We start from the raw sequence: 21,802 nt of genomic DNA on the forward strand, positions 1-21,802 counted from the left end.
CACAGAGATAAGGTCTCCTTTCACCAGATTTAAATAGTTTTTTTTTTTTTAAGATGAAAGCAATGGAGAAAGGGAGACATACTGTCCTGTGTGAATGAAAAAAAAAAAGTGAGGACATGACTGCTCCTAGGTATGGTGAAGAAGGTTTATTGTAGATATGAGGGAGAAAACTGAGACATCTGGAAGGGTCCAGACTGAATCAGGCCATGAAAGAGGAGGAAGGGGTGGAGCAAGGGAGGAAGAGAAGAGAGGGGCAAGAGAGAAGCCGAGGACCAAGAAACCAAGATGGCAATAGACCATGTGTCTAAAATGGCTGAAATTATATAGGATTTGGTGGCATATTCCTTTAATCCCAGCACTTGGTGAGGTAGAGGCAGGTGGATCTTTCGGTTCGAGGCCAGCCTGGTTTACAGAGTGAGTTCGAGTATGAAACCCTGTCTTGAAAAAAAAGAGGGGGGGGCTGATGTGTGTGTGTGTGTGTGTGTGTGTGTGTGTGTGTGTGTGTGTATGTGTGTGTGTGTGAGTGTGTGAGTGTGTGTGAAGTCCAGCCCCTGGGAGGGTGAGGTTTAGTGTAAGGGGCGAGAAGTGATGGGAGAATGTGGTGATATTGTGTTCCCCAATATATCATGCACCCTAATATATTTATCTGGAGTCAGAGAACAGAATGGCCACTAGACAGACATAGAGGCCAGAAAATGGTGGCACACACACCTTTAATCCTAGCATTCTAGAGGCAGAGATCTGCCTGGATCTCTGTGAGTTCAAGGCCACACTGGAAACAGCCAGGCGTGGTAACAAGAGCCTTTAATCCCAGGAAGTGATGGCAGAAAGCAGAAAGGTATATAAGGCGTGAGGACCAGAAACTAGAAGCTTTTGGCTGGTTAAGCTTTTGGCTTTTGCGCAGCACAGTTCAGCTGAGAGGCATCCAGTCTGAGGAAACAGGATCAGCTGAGGAATTGGCAAGGTGAGGAAGCTGTGGCTTGTTCTGCTTCTCTGATCTTCCAGCATTCACTCCACTACCTGGCTCCAGGTTTGTTTTTATTAATAAGAACTTTTAAGATTCGTGCAACAGGAAGAGCCACAGGTACTGAGTGATGCTGGGAGAACTAGTCAGTGTTTGCTTTGATTTGTTAATAGGCACTTCAGTTAGCCATTTGCCCCGGGTTTTGATACTCAGTGTGAGAAAAGCAGGTCTCTGTTTTAGAGAGTCTGGTAACCTGAGTAAGAAATCAAGGCATTTTTAATTCTTTCAAAATTGATATACAGGCTGGATGAGAATTATATAAAACCTCAGAAATATTTTTGATAGATTAAAAACATGGTAATTCTAAAATTTATTCAGAAAGAAATGGGAAAAATACCTAAAAGTAATTTCAATAGAGAATAAAGGAGAACAATCATGCTATCTGATTTCAATATTTATTAGGTAGCTACAATAAGCAAGACTATATGGCATTGTAAGAAGACTAAACATATGGATCAATGATACAGGACTGAGAGAGCAGACAGACTCACAGAAACAGGCTTGAGTAGATTTTGGCAAAAATACAACAAAATGGTTAAATGAAAGAAGGATGATCTTTTCAAGAAATAATGCTGAAGCCAGAAGATGTTCAATGGTAAACTTAGAATTTCATTTCTCCGGGCTGAAATTTAGGTTACAGCGAATGGCTAAATTACACTCAGAAGGTTGAAATTATGAACAAATGAGGGGTCTGCTATCATGCCTTCCTCTGATAAATGGTGAAGAAAATTAAAATAAGTCAGCATGATGAGGATAGTTCTTCTTTTGTGTGTGTAATGAAGGTCTAACACTGTGATTCCTGTGTGAACCTTTGGAGTCACTTCTGCAAACACAACCAAGTGTATTCATCAGGAAAGAAAAAGAATTTAATGGCTGGTAGGAACTCTACCATGTGACTCATACCTAGCCAGTAATATATGTGTTCATTTATGGAAAAAAGTTTTTACCTAAATCTATGCAAAATTCTTTTCAAAACAGATATTGGACTTAAATGAAAAATTATAAAACTTTTATATTAAAGAAGAAAATATATAGGATACAAAGCTAGGCAAACAACTTTCAGTTTGATTCCCAAAGCATAATCCAGAAAAGGAAACATTGATAAAAGTGAACCTTATTGAAATTGATTATTTTTTCTTCAGGAGAGATGAAAAGATAACCCATAGAATGGCAAAAAGCATTTGATAATCATATATTCAATAAGAAAATCAAGAATGTACAAAAGAACCCTTGAACTTCATGTGTAAAAAGAATAGCAAGTGCCCAGTGGTGGTGGTGGTGATGGCAGTGGTGGCAGCGCACGCTTTTAATTCCAGCACTTGCAGGTGGATCTCTGTGAGTTCGAGGCCAGTCTGGTCTACAAAGCTCATTCCAGGACAGTATCCTGTCTAGAAAAACAAACAAACAAAATATCAAGTAAAAAATGGGGAAACATCATAAAAAGACATTTCACTAGTGGGGATATATACATAGTAACTAAACACATAAGAAAAAACAATATTCTTAGCCACCTAGGAAATGAAAATTAATACCACAATGAAATGTTGTTACACATCTATCAGAGAACCTAAAATAAAAATTGAGGATATTACCAAAAGCTTCCTAGAATACAGAAAAACAGAATTACGCATGCATTGCTGATGAGCACATAAAATGAGATAACACTGTAGAAAATAGTTTAGCAATTTCTTTTTCTTCTTTATTTTTTTTTTTAACAGAAAGGTGGGAGTCCCATATTATCCAGTAATTACACTCCTGTGCATTTGCCTCAGAAAATGAAAATGGGCTGGGCGGTGGTGGCACACGCCTTTAATCTCAGCACTCAGGAGGCAGAGGCAGGCAGATCTCTGTGTGTTCGAGGCCAGTCTGGTCTCCAAAGCAAGTTCCAGGAAAGGCACAAAGCTACACAGAGAAACCCTGTCTCGAAAAACCAAAAGATATATATATATATATATATATATATATATATATATATATTAGAGAGAGAGAGAGAGAGAGAGAATGAAAATGGGTATTCATACCAAATTTGTACATATTTATGATAGTTTTTTTATAATAGTCATAAACTGAAAACAAACTTGGTATTCATTAGTGGGTGAATATTTAAAGAAACTATGGTAGACCCGTACCATAGAATACTGTCAGAAATAAAAACAATTGGCAAATCTCTAGGTGATTCTGTAAAAACTTATGCTGACTGAACAAAACCAATCCACAAATGTTGTATAATACATGATTCTATTTCTGTAACATTCTTAAGTAGAGTACAGATTGTTCTTATCAACTTTAAAGATTCCTCTAGTATAGTTTTCTGTATCTTGATTATATCAAAGCCATCGCCTTCTCTATGATTATGTTATAGTTCTGCAATAGCATTTTCTTTTTAAAATGTCTTTAAATTTAAACATTGTTTTGTACCTATGGGTGTTTGGGGTTACATGTATATCTATGTACCACATGCATGCCTGATGCCCTCAGAGACCAGAAGAGAGTGTCAGACACCCTGAAAGTCAAGTTAGCAATGGTTGCAAGCCACCAGGCAGGGACTGGACCTTGAACCAGGGTCCTCTGGAAAAGAAGCTGGTTCTCTTAACTACTGAGCCATCTCTCCAGCTGCCTGCAAAAACATTTTAAAAAGACTACATACACTACAGCCAGGTGTGTGAATTAAACAGAAATGTACTATCTTCACAGCATGGAGGCTGCAAAGTCCAATATTGAGATTCTACCAGATACACATCCCCATCTCCAACGAATATCATGAAAGAGGAGGCAGAAAGAATGCAAGAGCCAGATGATGGGGAGGAGTGTTGTGAAATGCTGGGTTTTGGCCATAGCATGACTAATGCACTCATTAACGCACAGCGACTGTGGTTATCTACACAGTACCTACACAAAATTCAGAAGACAAAATTCCAACATGGGTGTATGAGGAGCTCATGATGTCCCTTTCCCCAATCTTGAGCAGTTTTTAGCAGCTGGGGAAAGGAGAATAATTCTTTACAGATGTGGCCACTGGCATACAATCCAGTGGAAACACACACATGAACCTATAGCGACACTAATTGGAACTAAGGGTCTGTTAAAAAATAAAGAAAAAGAAGAGGACATTAAGTTGGAGGGTGTTGTGTTGGGGAGCATGGAGAGATTGGAGGGGTGAAATGCAGGTGGATATGATCACATTTCATCGTATATGGGAGGTTTTGGATGGAGGAAAAGGAAAGAGGAAATGATGTAATTATATTATAATCTCAAAAATAAAAGCAATGAGTAAAATTATTCCCAATCCCCCACAAAGCTTTCATTTTTGGTTTTACATTTTAACCTGTAGCATGAATTCTAATTGGTCTTAATAATAAAAAACCTGAAGTCAGATATAGGGGTAAATGCTAAAAGATCAGAGAGCTAAAGGAGCTAGCCAAAGTCACCTCTTACCTCCACAACTTCTCAGACAGAAAAAGAGAGGCTGAGCTTCTGTCTCCTCCCGCCTTATATTCCTCTTTCTGCCCAGCCATATCACTTCCTGTTTCAATCTCCCTAGTGCTGGGAACAAAGGCATGGGATTCCCAAGTTCTGGGAACAAAGGCATGAGATCCTAATTTCTGGGAGGCTCTGTTTCTCTTTTAGACTGGATCAATCTTGTGTAGCCCAGGGTGGCCTTGAACTCTTGATCTTCCTGCTTCCTCCTCCCAAGTGCTGAGATTAAAGGTGTGTGCCACCACGACCTGGCCTCTATGATTAACTAGTGGCTAGCTCCACACTTTGATCTCCAGGGAGGCTTTATTTGTTAGAGCACAAACAAAATATCATCACATTAACTTTTATATTCTTTGAGATTTTTATATATGGGTACTGTATTTACATCATTTCCAACCTACATTTCTCCTCCCTACAATTTCTCCCTTGTCTTCCCCGACTCTCACTCAATATCATGACCTTTTCTTCTTTAATTATTATTGTTTTACACACATGTAAATAAATACAACCTGCTGAATCCATTTAGCCATATGTATATATGTTTAGGGATGACCACTGAGGGGGACCGTGCAGGTGTCCAGACAGAGAGGTGAACCTGTGAAGAGATAAGACTGAAAACTTGGTGCAGATTGACTTCGTCAACCTGGATTACACTTTGGGGAGTCTAATGCCAGGCAGTTCATTTTAAGCATAATTAAAACACAGTACTATTTGGGAAAAAGTTTCCAGGTAGCAATCATTCCCATTTCAGGTTTTCATTTCCAGGCAACAGTCATTCCAGTTCCAGGCCCACAATAAAGCTTAAGGTGCGACTACATAGAAACTCCTTTGCAAAGTGCATGTGATCATGAGGGTGAGTTCTATAGCTAAAGGGCTTAGAGTCTAGTGCGGTCTCTGACCAAGGTAGCATAGATGTTGGAAGGCTATAAAATACATGTGACATCTCCCTTAATAATGAGTTCTGTTAAACTTAAAGGTCTTGGGAGGAAGTGTCTTGGATAATCATTCCGGGAAATTTGAGTGAGGTCTGCCTCCACAGAGAAAGGTGGCTGAAGTCTGCCTCCACAGATAGCAAAAAGGTCACCAGGTCATTCACAATATTCATTCCCAACATTCTGGTCAGGAAAACAGGTATTTTATCTTCTCTATTGAGGAGAGGCCCCTGTGTTACATTCCTGGTTCCCTAGTGATCTGTGGGTAAAAAGACCTTTGTGCCCCCAACAGCCCTCTGTGGGATTGGAGAATCCATTAGGGAGTTTGTCTCAAGAAGAGATTGATTCTCTTTCTCTTATCACCCATGAATTGTCTGTAGCTCTTCTAGGGGTGAGGCCTTTGAGATTCCCCATCCACATAGGCATGTCAGCTGGTGTTGTCATTGGGTAGGTCTTCTTTAGGTGACTGCAATGTTAAGATTTCATGAGTGCAGCTTATACAGAACACGCTATCTCATAGCAAACATTCTGGTCCTGGTTCCCTGGTTCTTGCAATCTTTCTGCATCCTGTTCTGAAATATTCGCTGAGAATTAGGTATAGGAGCTGTGTTGTAGATGCATCAGTTGGGACTGGGTACATCACAGTCTTTGTTCTCTGCATTTAGACCCACTGTGGTGGTATTCAATGGCTGCAAAAAAAAAAAGCATTTCTGATGAGAGGTGTGGGCTCCCCTTATTTCTGAGTGTACTGGTATTCGTTCAGAATACAGTTAGGAATTATACTGGTTTAGAAACATGGCAAACATAGTTCTCCTTTAGGGTCCGTGACCTCACCAACCACAGCTAGCTAGTTAGGTTCACAGGACCAGGGATGAATTCCCTCCTACTGAGTAATTGAGCATGCCTTAAGTCCAATTATGTGTCTGTTGGCTACTCCTAATATATAAGTGCTACTATTGTACCCTTGAATATAACTTGCTGTTCTGGTCATAGTTGTGGATCTTAGGCTTTGCAGCTGGGTAGGACTATTAATTGTTTTTCTCTCATGGCAGCTTTCATAGTCCCTTCCTATAGTAGGATAGCTAGTCCTCAGGGTGGACACCACATACTGCAGACACAGGACTTTGAGGAATTGATCTGGTTTTGGTCTGGAAACCTCCTCTCTGAGGACTAGCTCTCATAGTATCCAAAGGAGCCTTGCAAGCTGCCAAGGGAGAGCAGCAATAAATAGTCCTAGCCAGCTGTAAGCCTTTGAACCACAGCAAGGACCAACATGTCAAGAGATTCTGAATTGTAATATAGTGGCACTTATTCCCTGGGGCTTACCAACAGCCACGTATATGAACTTAAAGCCTGCTTAATAGTAGGGAATGCACGCCTGACATTGTATGCTTGTGGTTGATAAAATCCATGGAACCTAGAGAACCTAGTAATTCCCCTTTCCCAAACTAGCATAATTCTTAAATATATTCTAAATTCTTGTCCTCATATCCACAGATAAGTGACACGCTCACATTATCAAAGAAGCTTCTTTCTTGCAGTAGACTGAGATCATCACAAAATTCCACAGTTGGTCAAATGCAGGGAACAACTGACAGTGGGGTGTCCAGCTCCAACTGATAGATCTACAGTACAATCTCTACACGTAAGGCTTGTGGAACATTGGAGAAGATGATGCTGAAAGATTGTAAGGACCAGAGGAGGAGGACATCAGCTGTGATATACTGTCTTCTGAATTTTTTTTAAAAAGGACACAAATTGGATGGAGGGAAATAGAGGAGGGATGGAACTGGGAAGAGCTGTGGGGAAGAGTAGAGGTGAATATGATCAAGAGATATTGCATGCAATTCTCAAAGAATTGATAAAATTTTGCATTATTTTAAAAAGAAAGCTATTGATTCAAATAAAAGGGTAGCTGTTGTAATGATAAGAGTCCCATGTTTGCCAGTTTTAAGAACTTAATCATGTACTAATGGACTCTAAAACATTTTGATTTTTTTAACTGACTTTCTTACACTTGAAATATCCGCTCCACAATTCTCCTCTTTCTTTCTTTCCTTTAATTTTTTTCTCAACATTCTAATTAGTAAAGTCTCAATGGTTCTTTCTTAATTTTTTTTACTCTACAGACATAGCTCTGCTTTCACCTCCATTACATTTCCATAGGGTTTGAGCAGGGATGCAAGTCCTCTTCTATGAATCTGTAGACCTACTGGGGTGCTCAGCCAGTGAAAGAAGAGAGGTCCAATAAATGTTCCAACTCTGAGTAAATGGGGCTAAAGTAGGCATCTGCCCAAATCTGCTCTAGGAGGCTCCTTCCTGCTTAACTACCGCAGCTGCCGGCTGGGAAAGCACTCTCATTTTTTCATGACAATCTTGTTGGCTGCTCCCAGCTTTGACTGTAGCCATAATGATGTTCTCTATGGCCATGAAAGACAGCTCTTGCCAAATGCACCGTTCAATTACTTTGAGGTACACCATCAATCCTTCAGAAATGTTCTGTAGTGTATTTTGTATCTAGGACATTTAGTATTTAGGGCGTTTCGGGTATCTGCAGTGGGAAATGCTTCTGCTAAATAGATCCATTGCTTGCACTATTATCCAGAGTGTGTTCAAACCACCACATAGAAGCTGTCTGTAGTGGGTCCGTGATAAGGTTCATCAGGTGACAGCCTAGTGGTTCCACTTGTATGGCATCGAACTCGAGCCAATCTATTGTTTCTCCAAGGGCTCCTCCATCTCCTTCAGGTTTGCCAGGAGGCTTATGTCAACGCAAACCTTGTATACTAATGCCCCTAAGATAACCAGCACAGACAGCATTTCAATGCCTATTTTCATGTATAGGTCTGTCCTGTGATGATGAAAGCTCTTTTAAACCCTGCCTTTTTCTGTCACCATCTTATCCAGATGCTCTGCCTTCCAATGACCTCCCTTGAAGAGCTGCAAAAAGTTAGCCAGAGTGCCAATGGTGCCCTTCACTCTCCAGAAATGCAGCTCAGCACGGATACACTTCAAGTTCTGGAGATCCAAGCAGAGATTTTGAATCCAAAGGCAGCAACATTTTCCATCCGTGGCATGCTGAGCAGGCTGAAAATATGTGAAACCTAAGGTGAGCAGATCAGCACTTTCCTTAGCAAAGTAAGCAAAGCCTTGAGATCACTCTAGCAAGCTTTGGCAAAAGCAAATCAAATGTATTTCTCAAAATAATCAAGTCTGTGTTGTCTCCAATGTAACAGGAGATGGCACCAAGATGAATGGTTCCCGCAGCTCTCAGACAGTAGTGGCTGAATATGAGCCATCACACTGTGCTACAGAGGTTTCTCTTCATTGTTCAGGTTTGACTTCATCTCCTGTATCTGTTTATCTGCGATAAGCAAGTCCAATGTCTGCTGTGCCTCTGCCAGCCATAGCCACAGCTGCCGACACATCTGGACCTTGTGCCTGTCACTGAACAAGAAACACATCTCAAAGCTGTCATAGTGGGCTCCGAGTGAAGAATGGTAGCTTTCAGGGCTGCCAGGATCCCTCGCTGTAGACTCACCCACCGACAATTCTACTGTTTCTTAATTTTTTTTTTTTTGTTAAGACAAGTTGGCTGCCTCTAAACCATAATCCTTGTTCTTCAGCCTCCCAAAATCTTGGATTACAGGACATACCCTACTTCTTATTTATCCTCTGCTTATTTATCAGAGTGTCAATATCTAATCATGTTTATTCAAAAATAGATCCTATGATATAATCAATATATGGATTCATAAAAAACCCCTAAAGACAGAAATACCTTATACTCCAACTATAACACTCCTGGGTATATATTTGAAGGAATCTAAGTCAATATACCACTGAGATGCTTGATCATATATGTATATGGAATCAACCTATATGTTCATTAATACAGTAGATTGAAAACTGTGTTATATACACTCAATGGAGTTTTATTTAGCCATAAGCAAGAATGAAATTATGTCATTTGCCAGAAGCTAGATCATATTAAGTGAAACAGTCCAGAATCAAAGATAAATATCATGTCTTCCATATTTTCTCTCATATGAGTGTGTATGTGTCTGATATTAAAGTAGAAGGAAGACTATGTAAGGGTAGAAAGACATTTCCCAGGAGAAAGAAACACGGAGAATAATGCCTGTGGACAAGAAAGACAAACTCATTGAAGGTTTTCTCTTACATATGAACCTATATTTAATAATGTATGTATGTTTATATGTGACATGAAAGTAGAAGGACTATTTAGGTGTTGAAAGGGTACCAGTGAGAGGAGAAGGAGTGATAGGGCAGGGTAGGGAAATAAATAGGATCTAAACATGATTATCTAGCTCTCTATATGTATATATATGAAAATGTCATAGTGAAACCCATTGTTTCATATGCCAAATAAAGATATTAATAAAAAATAAAATAAAATGGAAGTTCTAGTCTGCCTGTGTTGGAACTGTACCCAGCAGGCATGTTTTCAGCAGTAACAAACAAGAAATCTAGCTATATTGGCTTAAATAATGAATCTTCTCATTTTGCTGTTGCTTGACTAACTCAATCATACGAGGGTCAGATGCAATGACCTTACCCACATGGTTACAATATGGCTGTTTCGACTCTAGCCATAATATTCACATTTGTGGCAGAACAATAAAGCATTCTCAGAAATGCCTATAAAAATTTCTCACATTTAATGACCAGAACTGGCCATATGGCCATCCCTAGCTGTAAAGGGAGCAAAGACATTGAGCTGGATGTATTGCTGCCTTGAATAAAATCAAATATCTGCTAGCAAGGAAAAATAGAAAAACAGATGCCGTGTTGAGAAGCTAAAGTGTCTGCTACCTGTCACCTTAGGCTTTAACTTGCAACTTAGTCTTTGGACAGTTTAATTCAAGGCGTTGAAAGCCTACTTTTTGAGGATGTTCCAGGTATGACTTCAAGAAGTATCAAGGGATGTAGGTTAGTAAATAGACTAACCTGCTTGCTAGTATTCATTTCTTTGTGTAATCACCTCCTTGAATGTGGCTTAGACTTATTAGCTTGCTTCTAAGAATGTGGTGAAAATCATGGGAAATCATGACCAAGATGAGGTTACCAAAGATCATGATTTCCTTTTGCTGCTAGAGTCTCTCTAATCACTTTCTAGTTCTCCAGCTTAGATAAAATTAATTTCAGATTGGGTTCATTTGGCAAAGAACAGAGGGCAGCCTTTGCTCAATAATACGTAAGGAACTGAGGCAGCCCCAGTCAAGCAGTTTATAAGCGCTTGAATCGTGCTAACAACAATATGGATTTGGAAGCAAAATTTTGAAAAATTAAGCCTCAAAATGTGTATAGCCCAACCAATACAAAAAGATGTGCAAGTGCCTGAGAGAGTTACAGAAACAGAGGGCCTAAGATGTATCTAGACTTCTGACCCAGATAAATTGTGAGATAACAAATGTGATCTGTTTCCAGTTGTTAGATTTCAGGGATAATTTGGTAAGCACTAAAAATAACGTTCCTGAAGTAAATGATGGACATGCTCAAAAAAATCGTGTAAACTTTCTGCAATTTGAACTGACAAGCTATAATTTAGGTATTTTCTCTTCTACGCTCCCTTCCTCCAACTCTAGAGGAAGAGTTTTCTAATATTCAGGTTAAAGCAGACTAAAAATAAGACTGAATCCTTCACAGGTGAATGAGCTCTCCATCTCTGGAGGAATTAAAGCAGAAACCATGTAAACATCTGTTAGATAGTTTTTGTGGTAAAGCTTCAGACATCAAATGACCAGATGAACTAGATCAGTGCTCATCAGTCATATGAAATAACATTTATATAGTACACTATATAAAATAACAAGACTATTATGAATCAAAATTTATACAGTTTATACAGGTTCTACCCGACCATTCTTAGGACACTGAGCAGCTGTAATTCATCTGTCACACAACAATGAGCCTTGTTCCCCTGGTTAGACTGCCCCACATAAAGTGGCTTAAGGTTGTTCATACTTAGATTCCTGGAAGCAATGGTTTTGGTAATATGATTGCCAGAACAGGAACGTCAGCATAATTGAACACTGGTAGAATACAAACTCTCAACTCCATTCTATATGTATTGCATCAGAAACTCTGGTAGAGTCTAGAAATATTTGTTCCTCCAAACAAAATTGAGCCTAAACATTCACATATGTATTTTGTGGTTAGAATGTAGAGAAAATAATTTTGTGTCTCCAGAGCTCAGCTCCATAATCTATAAAAGTAACTTATAAGAGTTCTCCAGGGTGTAATGAAATGTTGACATGGTCCTTGTGTATGTAACACATAGTAGGCATTCAATTACTGTTAGTTCTATTCTTACCAATAAAAGTGAACTTAATTTATAATAAAGTAATTACAGCTTGCAAGTTGCATACAATTATGGAAAAATGTTATAATTTCATTTAATAAAGATTATCATTTTCAATGTATTATACTGTTGATGATTTTAGTCTGTTTTTATACTTGCTAGAATAAATGAATGCCTTAAACAGCTTCTAATTGTGAATAATGGCTATACATTGCCAACTTTATTACATGCTTGGGTGTCTACTTTGTGGATAATTGTCAGCAAATTAAAATCTCCATATGGTTTCTCTCTGTCACATGTGTCTGTGCTGCCTTCCTCTGCTATCAGTTAATATTTTAGTGGGAATGAAAATTCATTTTCATATTGTCACAAAGGAAAAAAATGCCAAGAATTCAGTTCTAGAAAACATTAGAAATAGGGCTCAGATTATCTAGGGGTTTATCCCTTTTCATGAAGACAGGGCTTATAAAGATAATCCTGTGTTTAAAGGCATTATTTAAGGAAAAGATGAATCACATGCATGCTTAATGGGAAGTGCAATTTACAAAGGGATTTAATATATGTATACTGAAGATTACAGAACAGGTCAGGTCACTTTGACCCATTTTAACAAGTTACCCTATAGTATCAAGATATTATATAATATCTACTACATTCAAGACATCCAAAAATGTTGGAGCACAATAATGAATGAGATGCCAGCCTCATGTAAAATGATTCTGTTGTCATGTGGTAAGAATAAGCAAAGCATAATAAAGGCATTGGCAGAACTAGTCTTATGTCTCAGAGATCTTGAACTTCTGAATTTCTGGGTAAGATGGCAGACTCGAGGCTGCCTCTGTGTGAGCTAGTAAAGAAATAAACTGAACACAGGCTTACATGAAGGGTTTGCTGATATAGGAATGGAAACCAGAAGCCACTTCCAAGAGATAAGTCAGAAAAAAAGTTGGGCAGTCCTACCATCAGAATAAGCCCACAACCCCATTGGCCTGTAAAGTCAGCTGTGGTTTTGATGAAACAGTGATTCCTCCAGAGGACAGGGTACCATTGGCAAGATGCACCATTTTGTCACATTATGTGACTTAGAGGGAAGCAGCTGGGCACTGTCTTGAGAGAGAACCTATTGTTAAAAACTGAAGTACCTCGACCATTGCCAGCAGTCTGTTGTGGGGGTATCTTTGTGGATTTCTGTGGGCCTCTCTAGCACTTTGCTTCTTCCTATTCTCATGTGGTCTTCATTTACCATGGTCTCCTATTCCTTGTTCTCCCTCTCTGTTGTTGATCCAGCTGGGATCTCCCGTTCCCCCAAGCTCTCTTTCCCTCGGCCCTTGCCCTTCACTACCCCCACTCATGTCCAGGCTGTTCATGTAGATCTCTTCCATTTCTCTGTCATTGGGCGATCCCCGTGTCTTTCTTGGGGTCCTGTTTTCCAGGTAGCCTCCCTGGTGATGGGATGGCCAAACACCCTAATTGTCGTGCTAGAAACCCCATCCAACTACTGAGGGATCTGGATGCAGAGATCCATGGCTAGGCCCCGGGTGGATCTCTGGGAGTCCAATTAGCAAGAATCAGGAGGGTTTATATGAGCGAGAATTGTTGAGACCAAGGTTGGATAAAGCACAGAGACAAATAGCCAAACGAATGGAAACACATGAAATATGAACCAATGGCTGAGGGGCCCCCAACTGGATCAGGCCCTCTGAATGGGTGAGACAGTTGATTGGCTTGATCTGTTTGGGAGGCATCCAGGCAGTGGGACCGGGTCCTGTGCTCATTGCATGAGTTGGCTGTTTGAAACCTGGGGCCTATGCAGGATCGCTTGGCTTGGCCTGGGAGGAGGGGACTGGACCTGCCTGGACTGAGTCTACCAGGTTGATCTCGGTCCTCAGGGGAGGCTTTGCCCTGGAGGAGGTGGGAATGGGGGGTGGGCTGGGGGGAAGGTGAGGGGGGCGGGAGGGGGGAGAACAAGGGAATCCGTGGCTGATCTGTAGAACTGAATTGTATTGCAAAATAAAAAAAAAAAAATAAAAATAAAAAAAAAACTGAAGTACCTCAGAGGCCTGAAGTCGGGAAACATCCACAGGTGAAGAAGCCTCAACTTGATGTGCCACAACCCTTGGGTGAGCAAAGGCCCAGAGAGGAAGCCTCAATTTGACATGTCACACTCTTCAGGTGAGGGAAGTCTCAGAGAGGTAGCTGTGCATAGCAAGACCAACTAAGTAGATTAGCCAAAGGGTGTAGGTGACAGGTTGAATTCAGCTAAGAAGTGTGAGGGACAGAGCCCTGCTTTCCATGTATATAAACAGATCTTATCAACCTGTTAACTGGAGTTTGATAGCTCTGAGCCTGAAGCCAATGGTGGATCAAATCTAGAGCTACTTATCTGTTTTTCACTACCACAGAGCCCAAGGATTCTGAATTTCCAGAAATGTACATGGTACCCACAGCTTCTTCCTTCCAACAAGATAATTAATACCCAGGATGTCTTGAAAGTATGAAGACAGGTTCTCTGCCTGTACCCTTTTGATTGCTGTGGCTGCTTCTTACACATTCAATACAACTGGGAGCTAAAATGGGAGTACCATGTGGAAAGTCATGGGAGTTGGGGGAAGAATCTATCCACTACATACAATGCAAATATTAAGTGTGGCCAATAGAGGCTCCTGGTACACAAAGAGAACAACTATAGTGAAAACAATTGGCAGATGTGAGATACTGAGCCAATGTAAACTCAACAAAAGCATAAAACAAAGAGAACTCAAGAGTCTATGAATTCATTTGATCCTGTTCTCATGAGTAGAATGGGCCATATTCATTATTTTGATAGGCTTTACATGTATGGATGTTTTGCTCGCGTATATGTTTGCTCACCATGGGATATTAGAGTTACAATGGTTGTGAGGTGGCATATGGGTGCTGGGAATTGAACCTAAGTTCTCTGGAAGCACAGCCTGTTCTCTTAACTGCTGAGTCATCTCTCCAGGCTCCATCTTTCAATTTTTGAGGCCCCACAAAGAAGCTGCTCCAGTATATTACCTTTTTAAAGTTTCTTTACAAGCTTAACAGGATTTTTATTTCATTGTATTTAATTTTTTAAGTTTGTTTGATACGCTCATATATTCCTTTATATATATTGATCTAATTTTGCTTACACAATCCTTTCATTGTTTCCCCCTTCCAGTTTTCTTCCTTTCCAACTTACATGCATTTGTTATTTTGACTTTATTTTTAGTAGTTTCACACCTTTCTTTTTTTCCTTTTCTTACTTTTACCTGATTGTGTTTTAGCCATTTTGCACTATTTGCAAACCTTTTTTTTCCATTTTATATTTTCCCCCTAATGTCTCACTGTTTTCTTCTCCTCTCTACAGCATTCTTCTCCACTTTCTCTTATTTTGTTTAATTGTGTCTAGCCTCTATTGTTTCCCTTTCCTTGTCTCCTTTCATGATCTTATTTGTTTACTATTCTAGACTCTAAGTGATTTTAAACTTCATAGCACATTATATAGCACTTTGTCATTTTCAGTTTTTGATCATTAGAAAGGAAAAAGTAAAAATTAAAAGGAAACGCTTTCTCTTTGAAATATTATGCAGGGCAAATTTGTCCCTTTCTTCTACCTTGTTTACTCCTACTCTCTCAGGATATCTGGACAAGTATAGGCCTTAATTTTTTTCACACTTTGAGACAGTGTCTTGCTATAATATTGCTTGAGTTAGATTAAACTCACTACATATCCCAGGCTGTAGCTGAATTAATGATGTTTGAACATATTTTCAATCTACTTTTCAGGAAAAGTATAGACATGTTGCCTTCATTTATATAAAACGGTCATAATCTTTTTTTTTTTTAAGACAGGGCTTCTCTGTGTAACAGCCTTAGCTGTCCTGGAACTAGCTCTGTAGGCCAGGCTGGCCTCAAACTCACAGAGATCCTCCTGCCTGTCTCCCAAATGCTGGGATTAAAGGCGTGCGCCACCATCACCTGGCCTAAAATGGTCATAATCTTATTGCTTTTGTGTAAAGGTGAAATAATTATGTGATGATACTGGAATTTCCTTTGAGGGGATTGTTTTGGGAACTTACCATAAGAAAGAAAAGGAGCACATTATTATGAAGAGATGAAAAGTTCATGTTGAATTTGATCTAATTGAATTTGAATGTCTGTGTAAAAAAAGTTGAGAATATCTAACAGGAAGATGGACTACTCTGATCTCTAGATAAGGAGAAAAGTTGGTAAGGTAACATAAGGCATTGTAGGAGATAAGAGCAATATCCAGGATAAAAGAAGAGTATTTCTTTCAAGATTATACTTGTACTGAGCATGTTTATAAGCTAGGAAAATGATTTGGTTGAGATGCAGAGATGTAAAATATTGTGGAGAAAAAGGTGCATGGATTACACTATACACATTAGTGATTAACTCCAAGTCACCAATAATGCATTGTTGTCATATTAAGGAAAGAAATAAAAGCACCTCTCTTGGGGTCATTCAACTGAGAGTAAGACCAGAGTTGAATTCTCTATTTTATGATCCATAGGTTTACTGTCCACTGTCTGTTGTACAATCATGAATCTGTGTTTGTCTGAAAGCTATCTTGAGAATCTGTTTATCTCCATGTTTCTGTCCCTGTGTGTGTCTACACAGGGTGTCTCTGTGTCTGTTGTATGAGCTGTATGCATCTGTTTGTATGAGTGATATCAGTCCTTAACAAAGGACTTGATTGCATCTTTATTGAACAGCATGAAAAGTATCACATGGGGAAAGAATGGGATATATTACAGAACTACTTTACAGAGTTTTACAAGGGATTAAATCACTGGATCTGACCCATCCCAAATAACACAGACAACAAACATCACTGTTTACTAACCAGTATCCATAAATGGATGCTTTCAACCTTTATGGTAGATTTAGGAAATTGCTTTCAACTTCTGGATTTGTTGCTTTCGGCAAATGATATACATGCATTACTCTGGGCCAGGGGCGTGGAAGAGTACATAACTTAAGATTGTAGTTATACATTATCTTAGGTTGTAAATCTAGATTACATAGAAGTGTAAGGCAACTAAGGTTGGTTGTTCTTTTAAAGGCAAGTTAAACAGTTTGAGTAAACAGTAGACTATTGGTCAGTCGTAAGTAACATTTAAGGTGTAATATTATCTTTGGCTGTGAGGCCCAGCAAAAGTTTCAGTCTTTTATAATGTAATAGATATTTTTGTAATATCACATTACTACAGAAAGGGAATGAATAAGGTAAGAATTTTGAGGGGCTGAGTGAGACAGTGATCGAACTCAGTTGGGAGATTTAGCTGTATTCAGTCAATGTGAAACTGAACAAAATAAAGATGTAACATAGGAGCATATATGAATTATAGGTTAGAAAATTCTTTGTAGTTTCAATTTTTTTTAAAGCTAGAGAATGAAATTTGCTGGTGGGTTTGAAAGGTAACAAATAAAGTCACATGTTTACAGTGAATAATAGTTAAAGTTTAGAATGATAGCTAAGGAAAATTTCTTGGGGAGGGGCTTCCAAGGAAAAAGTAAAAGGATTAAAAAGTAACACTGAGAAAGGACCTAAGTATTTGAGGACATATATTTGTATCCAACAGTCAGAGTGAGCTTCCTCAGAAGAGCTGGAATGAAAACAATGAACAGAAATGAACTACTGCAAACATAGGGCTTAAATGTTTGGGATTCCAAGAATTACCCCAATTTTGGAGACCCTTTACTTCACAGGTCAGAATAAAATCATGTAAGCCAGGATGACCCTGAATATCTGATTAGATTATGCATTTGACATCTCATCATTCTCATCTTCCTCAAATGCCCCATTGAATAACAAGAATTCTCTTTGTCATTTTCCATCCACTCACCTCCATCTTGCATCTTGGTTTTATGTGCTCATTTTTCCATGTCATAATTGAGCCCAATTTCTCTGCCTTACTGTAATCTTCCATTGAAGTAGTCCTTCTTGAATAAATTCTCTTTTGTTGATGCTTTTTACCATTTTTAAATGAGTAGCATGATTTTTTCTTTAAAACTATAATTATCCCTCAGATAGAGAAAAATTTCCAAAGTCTTTAATATGGCACACAGACATTACACAATCTGTTTCAAATCTAGCTAGTCTGTACTCGATTCTATTACACAATTATTCTGTTCTGATCATAATATGGACAGAATATATTTTAGTCAAAATATCTGTCTGGTTTGAGTGAGAATGTTCCTGTATGTTCATGTATGGTGCTGTTGTTTGGGGAAACTCAGGAGGTGTAGTCTTTTTGGAGGAAGTATGTCACTGGAGGCAAGCTTTGAAAATTTAAAGATTCTATGCCATTTCCAGTTACTTTTTCCTCTGCTTCATGATTGTGGTACAAAATGTGAACTCTCAGTTGGTTCTTCCAGCATCCATGTATACAGCTTGCTGCCATGCTTCTCCACCATCATAGACTTTAAACCCCTGGAACTGAATGCTCAAAATAAACTCATCTTACCCCCATAAATTGTCTTGGTTATGGTATTTTATCACAGCAATATAAAAGTAATTAATAAACTCCCCTACTTTTCACTGACTATATTGTTTACTTTCACATACTTTTTCCTTTGCATAGAATTCTTGTCTGTTTTGACAGTCTCACACTCATCTGTCAACATACAGAACAATTGTAACTCTAGCATGAATTTATATATTTATGAATAATTTCTTCTTGGTCTACTATGTACATCTACTGTGTCAACACATGGTTTGTCTATAAAAAAGTCATTGATTTGTAACTGTAAAGGTGAACAAAAGAGAAAGACGACTATTGCCTCTTAGCTTTGCAAAGTGTCTCATTAGTGGACATAATGGACCTTTACACTTTCTTTACCTTTTAAAATGTGGATAAATGTTTCCAAGGATTGCAAACTCCTGGTCTCTAGCATATTTACCCTTGAAATATAAACATATATCTTTAAAGTTACAATAGGACTCCATCTCAAGGTGCAACCATTCAAGAATATGTGTAGTGTCACTCTGGAGATGTTTTTACTAGTTTTTTTTTTTAGAGTAAGTCAATTATTTGAGCAAACATCTACCTCAAATCCCAAGTGAACTTACATCTTAAATTTGCAGTGCCTTGAATGCTACCTATCTGCATGTACTTTCTGTGTTTACTCAGTAAATCAGCCTTCTTTCTTTACAATATTTGTGTAGACAGGTCTGTTTGCTGATAAGAGTTATTTCTTTACCAATGTATCATGTGACCAAATGAATACAATTCAGTGTCTAAACCCCAGTGAAAATACTCATCTTTCCTTAGTATTTCCTGGCTATCTGGTTATCACAAAGCTTCATTTTAAATTTATAGTCCATTTGAAACTTATATTTCATTAACACTTTAGGACTTTGTAAAGTTCTTTTAACATGGCATAGTTATATTTATACTTTCTAAAATGTTTAAATATTTCATTACATTGTCATTCAGCAGACTACATTTTGTAAATATGCACATATTGTTTATACATTGTATTATGTTCAGAATTAATTACATAGTTTTTCTTATAATTACATACTTCAGAAATTTTAAGCCCGATTTTAATAAGATCAATAGCCATCAGAAAATGACACAAAAATGTTTTTTGTATAGCCACTGCTTACATGTCAGTTCTTAGTATTTTAACACTAACATGTGGCTTGGGAAGGATCACTGAATGTTCATGGGTTCACACTGATTTATTTTCTAGATGAACACAGAAAATGTACATAGTCATTTTATACATTTCTTTTTTGCCATCACAGTATATTCCATATTTATTTACACAACTGACAAGAAAAATAACTTTTAGCACAAGAATACCAATTTATCTCACCCATCCATCTTTTTCGAACACAAAATATCCTTGTAGACCAAAAGAGTTTTTTTTTTTTAAACAACCATCACCTTATCTCACACAGGGATGCAAACCCTTCCTTAATAGCCTAGAAAGTACCTTGTATTGCTAGAGATAGACATCCAGTCCAAATTAATAAAATACATTTTAAAACATTATAAGTCTAACCATAGAGAAACAAATCCATAACATTAGTCAAATGAACAAATACAAACATTTTCAGCCAGTGGACACAGAAAGAATACGAATATGTCAATAGCAAGGGGAAAGAAAATGGTTGGCCAATAAAGATCTTTCCTTTAATTTTACAAGAAAAAATTCTTGGAGTTGAAGCAATATTAATACAATGCCCTTAACTTCCACTTTCTTAAAATGAAAGCTGAGCTGCCACCTTGCTACTGAGCAAGGGAAGCTTACAGTATAGCCACAGAGGGCGACTAGGGTAGAGAGGGTTAACCTTGTTAAAACAGTGGATTACCTTTTCCCATGGGAAGGAATAGGCAGCTGAATAGGTGGGTAAGCTCTGCTATAGGATATAGGTTGGGCACCAAATTCTAAATTAGAGACCGTATTGGACATGCTTGCTTGTAAATCATCACCTTGGGAAGCAGCATGTAGACTTTACAGTAAGAATGAATGTGGTTCACCTGCCCAGAACGCTGGCTGAATCAAGCCAGCTGGTTCCCTTTATAAACAGCTCAGGATTCAACAACAACAGAAAGTAATTGGTTCAACATTTGGGTCTCCCCCACTCTTAGTGTCCCGTGCTCCCTGGCCCCGAACTGTTGTTCTTCAGCACTGCTGCACTGCAGTCTTCCACACTACGTGACAGTGCCTAAACAGGCTGCGTCTAAGAAAGCCAAACAGCCCACCACTACTTCTGGAGAATGCACCTCCCGTTGACTGACACATGATAACAATTCAGTCCGTTTCCAGGGGGGTAACTATTTGAATTGTCAACCCTAATTAAATTAAAACTATGCATTCAGATTTGCTTGCGATGGTATTACTGCAGTTCTGATTCTGCAGGGATCACTTCTTTACTACTCATTCCTCAGCAAGTTTTCCCCCAACAATCCTAATTCTTCCATATTTCTTTCCATTTGTCCAAAACAACAGCATCACACCCCTAATAATACTGTTTTCCTACAAAAGTTGGCCTCTTGGCTTTTCTTCCACCACCACGCAGATTGGCCTCAGCGTACTAGGACAGACTGAGGTGTTTCAGACATTCTGTTCAAGGTCAAGTATAGAGCCCAACTGCAGACAAGTGGATCAGGGCTTCTGGGCACCCAGCTTGCTCCCTGTTCCACCATGCAGGAAATGGCATGAGTTTCTTCTGTGCGTTGTTAACCAGCGAGCCTGAGGCACTCAAGTACAGGTATGGTGCCCGCTGGCCAGATGTACTTGTACCTCATCAAAGGCCCTCAGTGTTCCAGCAGCCTGTGATTTTACACATTTCAATCCGAGAAACTACACAACTGTGTCACAGCAGGTTATGTATGTTAAGTGCTTTACACACTTTCTCTCTTCATCCTTGTAAGTATTCAGTGGGCACCCTATTTCTCATTTTACAGATGAAGAAACAGATTTAGTTATCTAGCCCAAGGAAAAGAGCAGAAATACAAATTTGGTTTTATTTCCAAAACCCATTCTCCTAACCAGAGGCAAGTGAGAGATGGGACTTTTATAAAGATCACTCTGGTAGAAGTATGAGAAAAGACTGCATGAAAACAAATAAAAAACCATTCTCCATAGCTCAGATGCCTATATGCTAGTGGATCTCATCCTAAGTCTCCAGGCCTCTCCATTTCAGAACATCCTGGACCTCTCCTCACCATTCTCTGACCTTGACATTAGGGCCTACCTAAGAAGTGGAGTTTTGTTCACTTTTTTTAGGTCGCGGACGAACTGGTTTGAGATCAGACAGCCGCACCAGTGGTCCCCGGCAGGGTGGGGCGCATGCGCGCGGTTGCTAAGAAACGGCGATCCAGGCGCCGCGGTGGTAACTGCGCCGGGGCTGTGTGTGTAGGCAGCAGCGCCAGAGGAAGAGGAGCACGAGGATGCAGCTGCGACCGTGGCCCCAAGAGGGAGCAGCCACTGTTCTGTGGTCGCGGGGGCCAAGAAATTGGAATTAAGCCTGGGGGTCCTGTTGTTGAGGGGACCAGGGTA

The 21,802-nt window shown here is 39.1% G+C and overlaps 1 pseudogene; it reads right to left on the reverse strand.

The window, feature by feature from the left end:
* Positions 1-7,556: 7,556 nt before the first annotated feature.
* LOC131900032 (adenylosuccinate lyase-like) lies at positions 7,557-21,594 on the reverse strand (annotated as a pseudogene).
* Positions 21,595-21,802: the final 208 nt, after the last annotated feature.

Source organism: Peromyscus eremicus, chromosome X (assembly GCF_949786415.1).
Source record: "Peromyscus eremicus chromosome X, PerEre_H2_v1, whole genome shotgun sequence".
NCBI lineage: Eukaryota > Metazoa > Chordata > Mammalia > Rodentia > Cricetidae > Peromyscus > Peromyscus eremicus.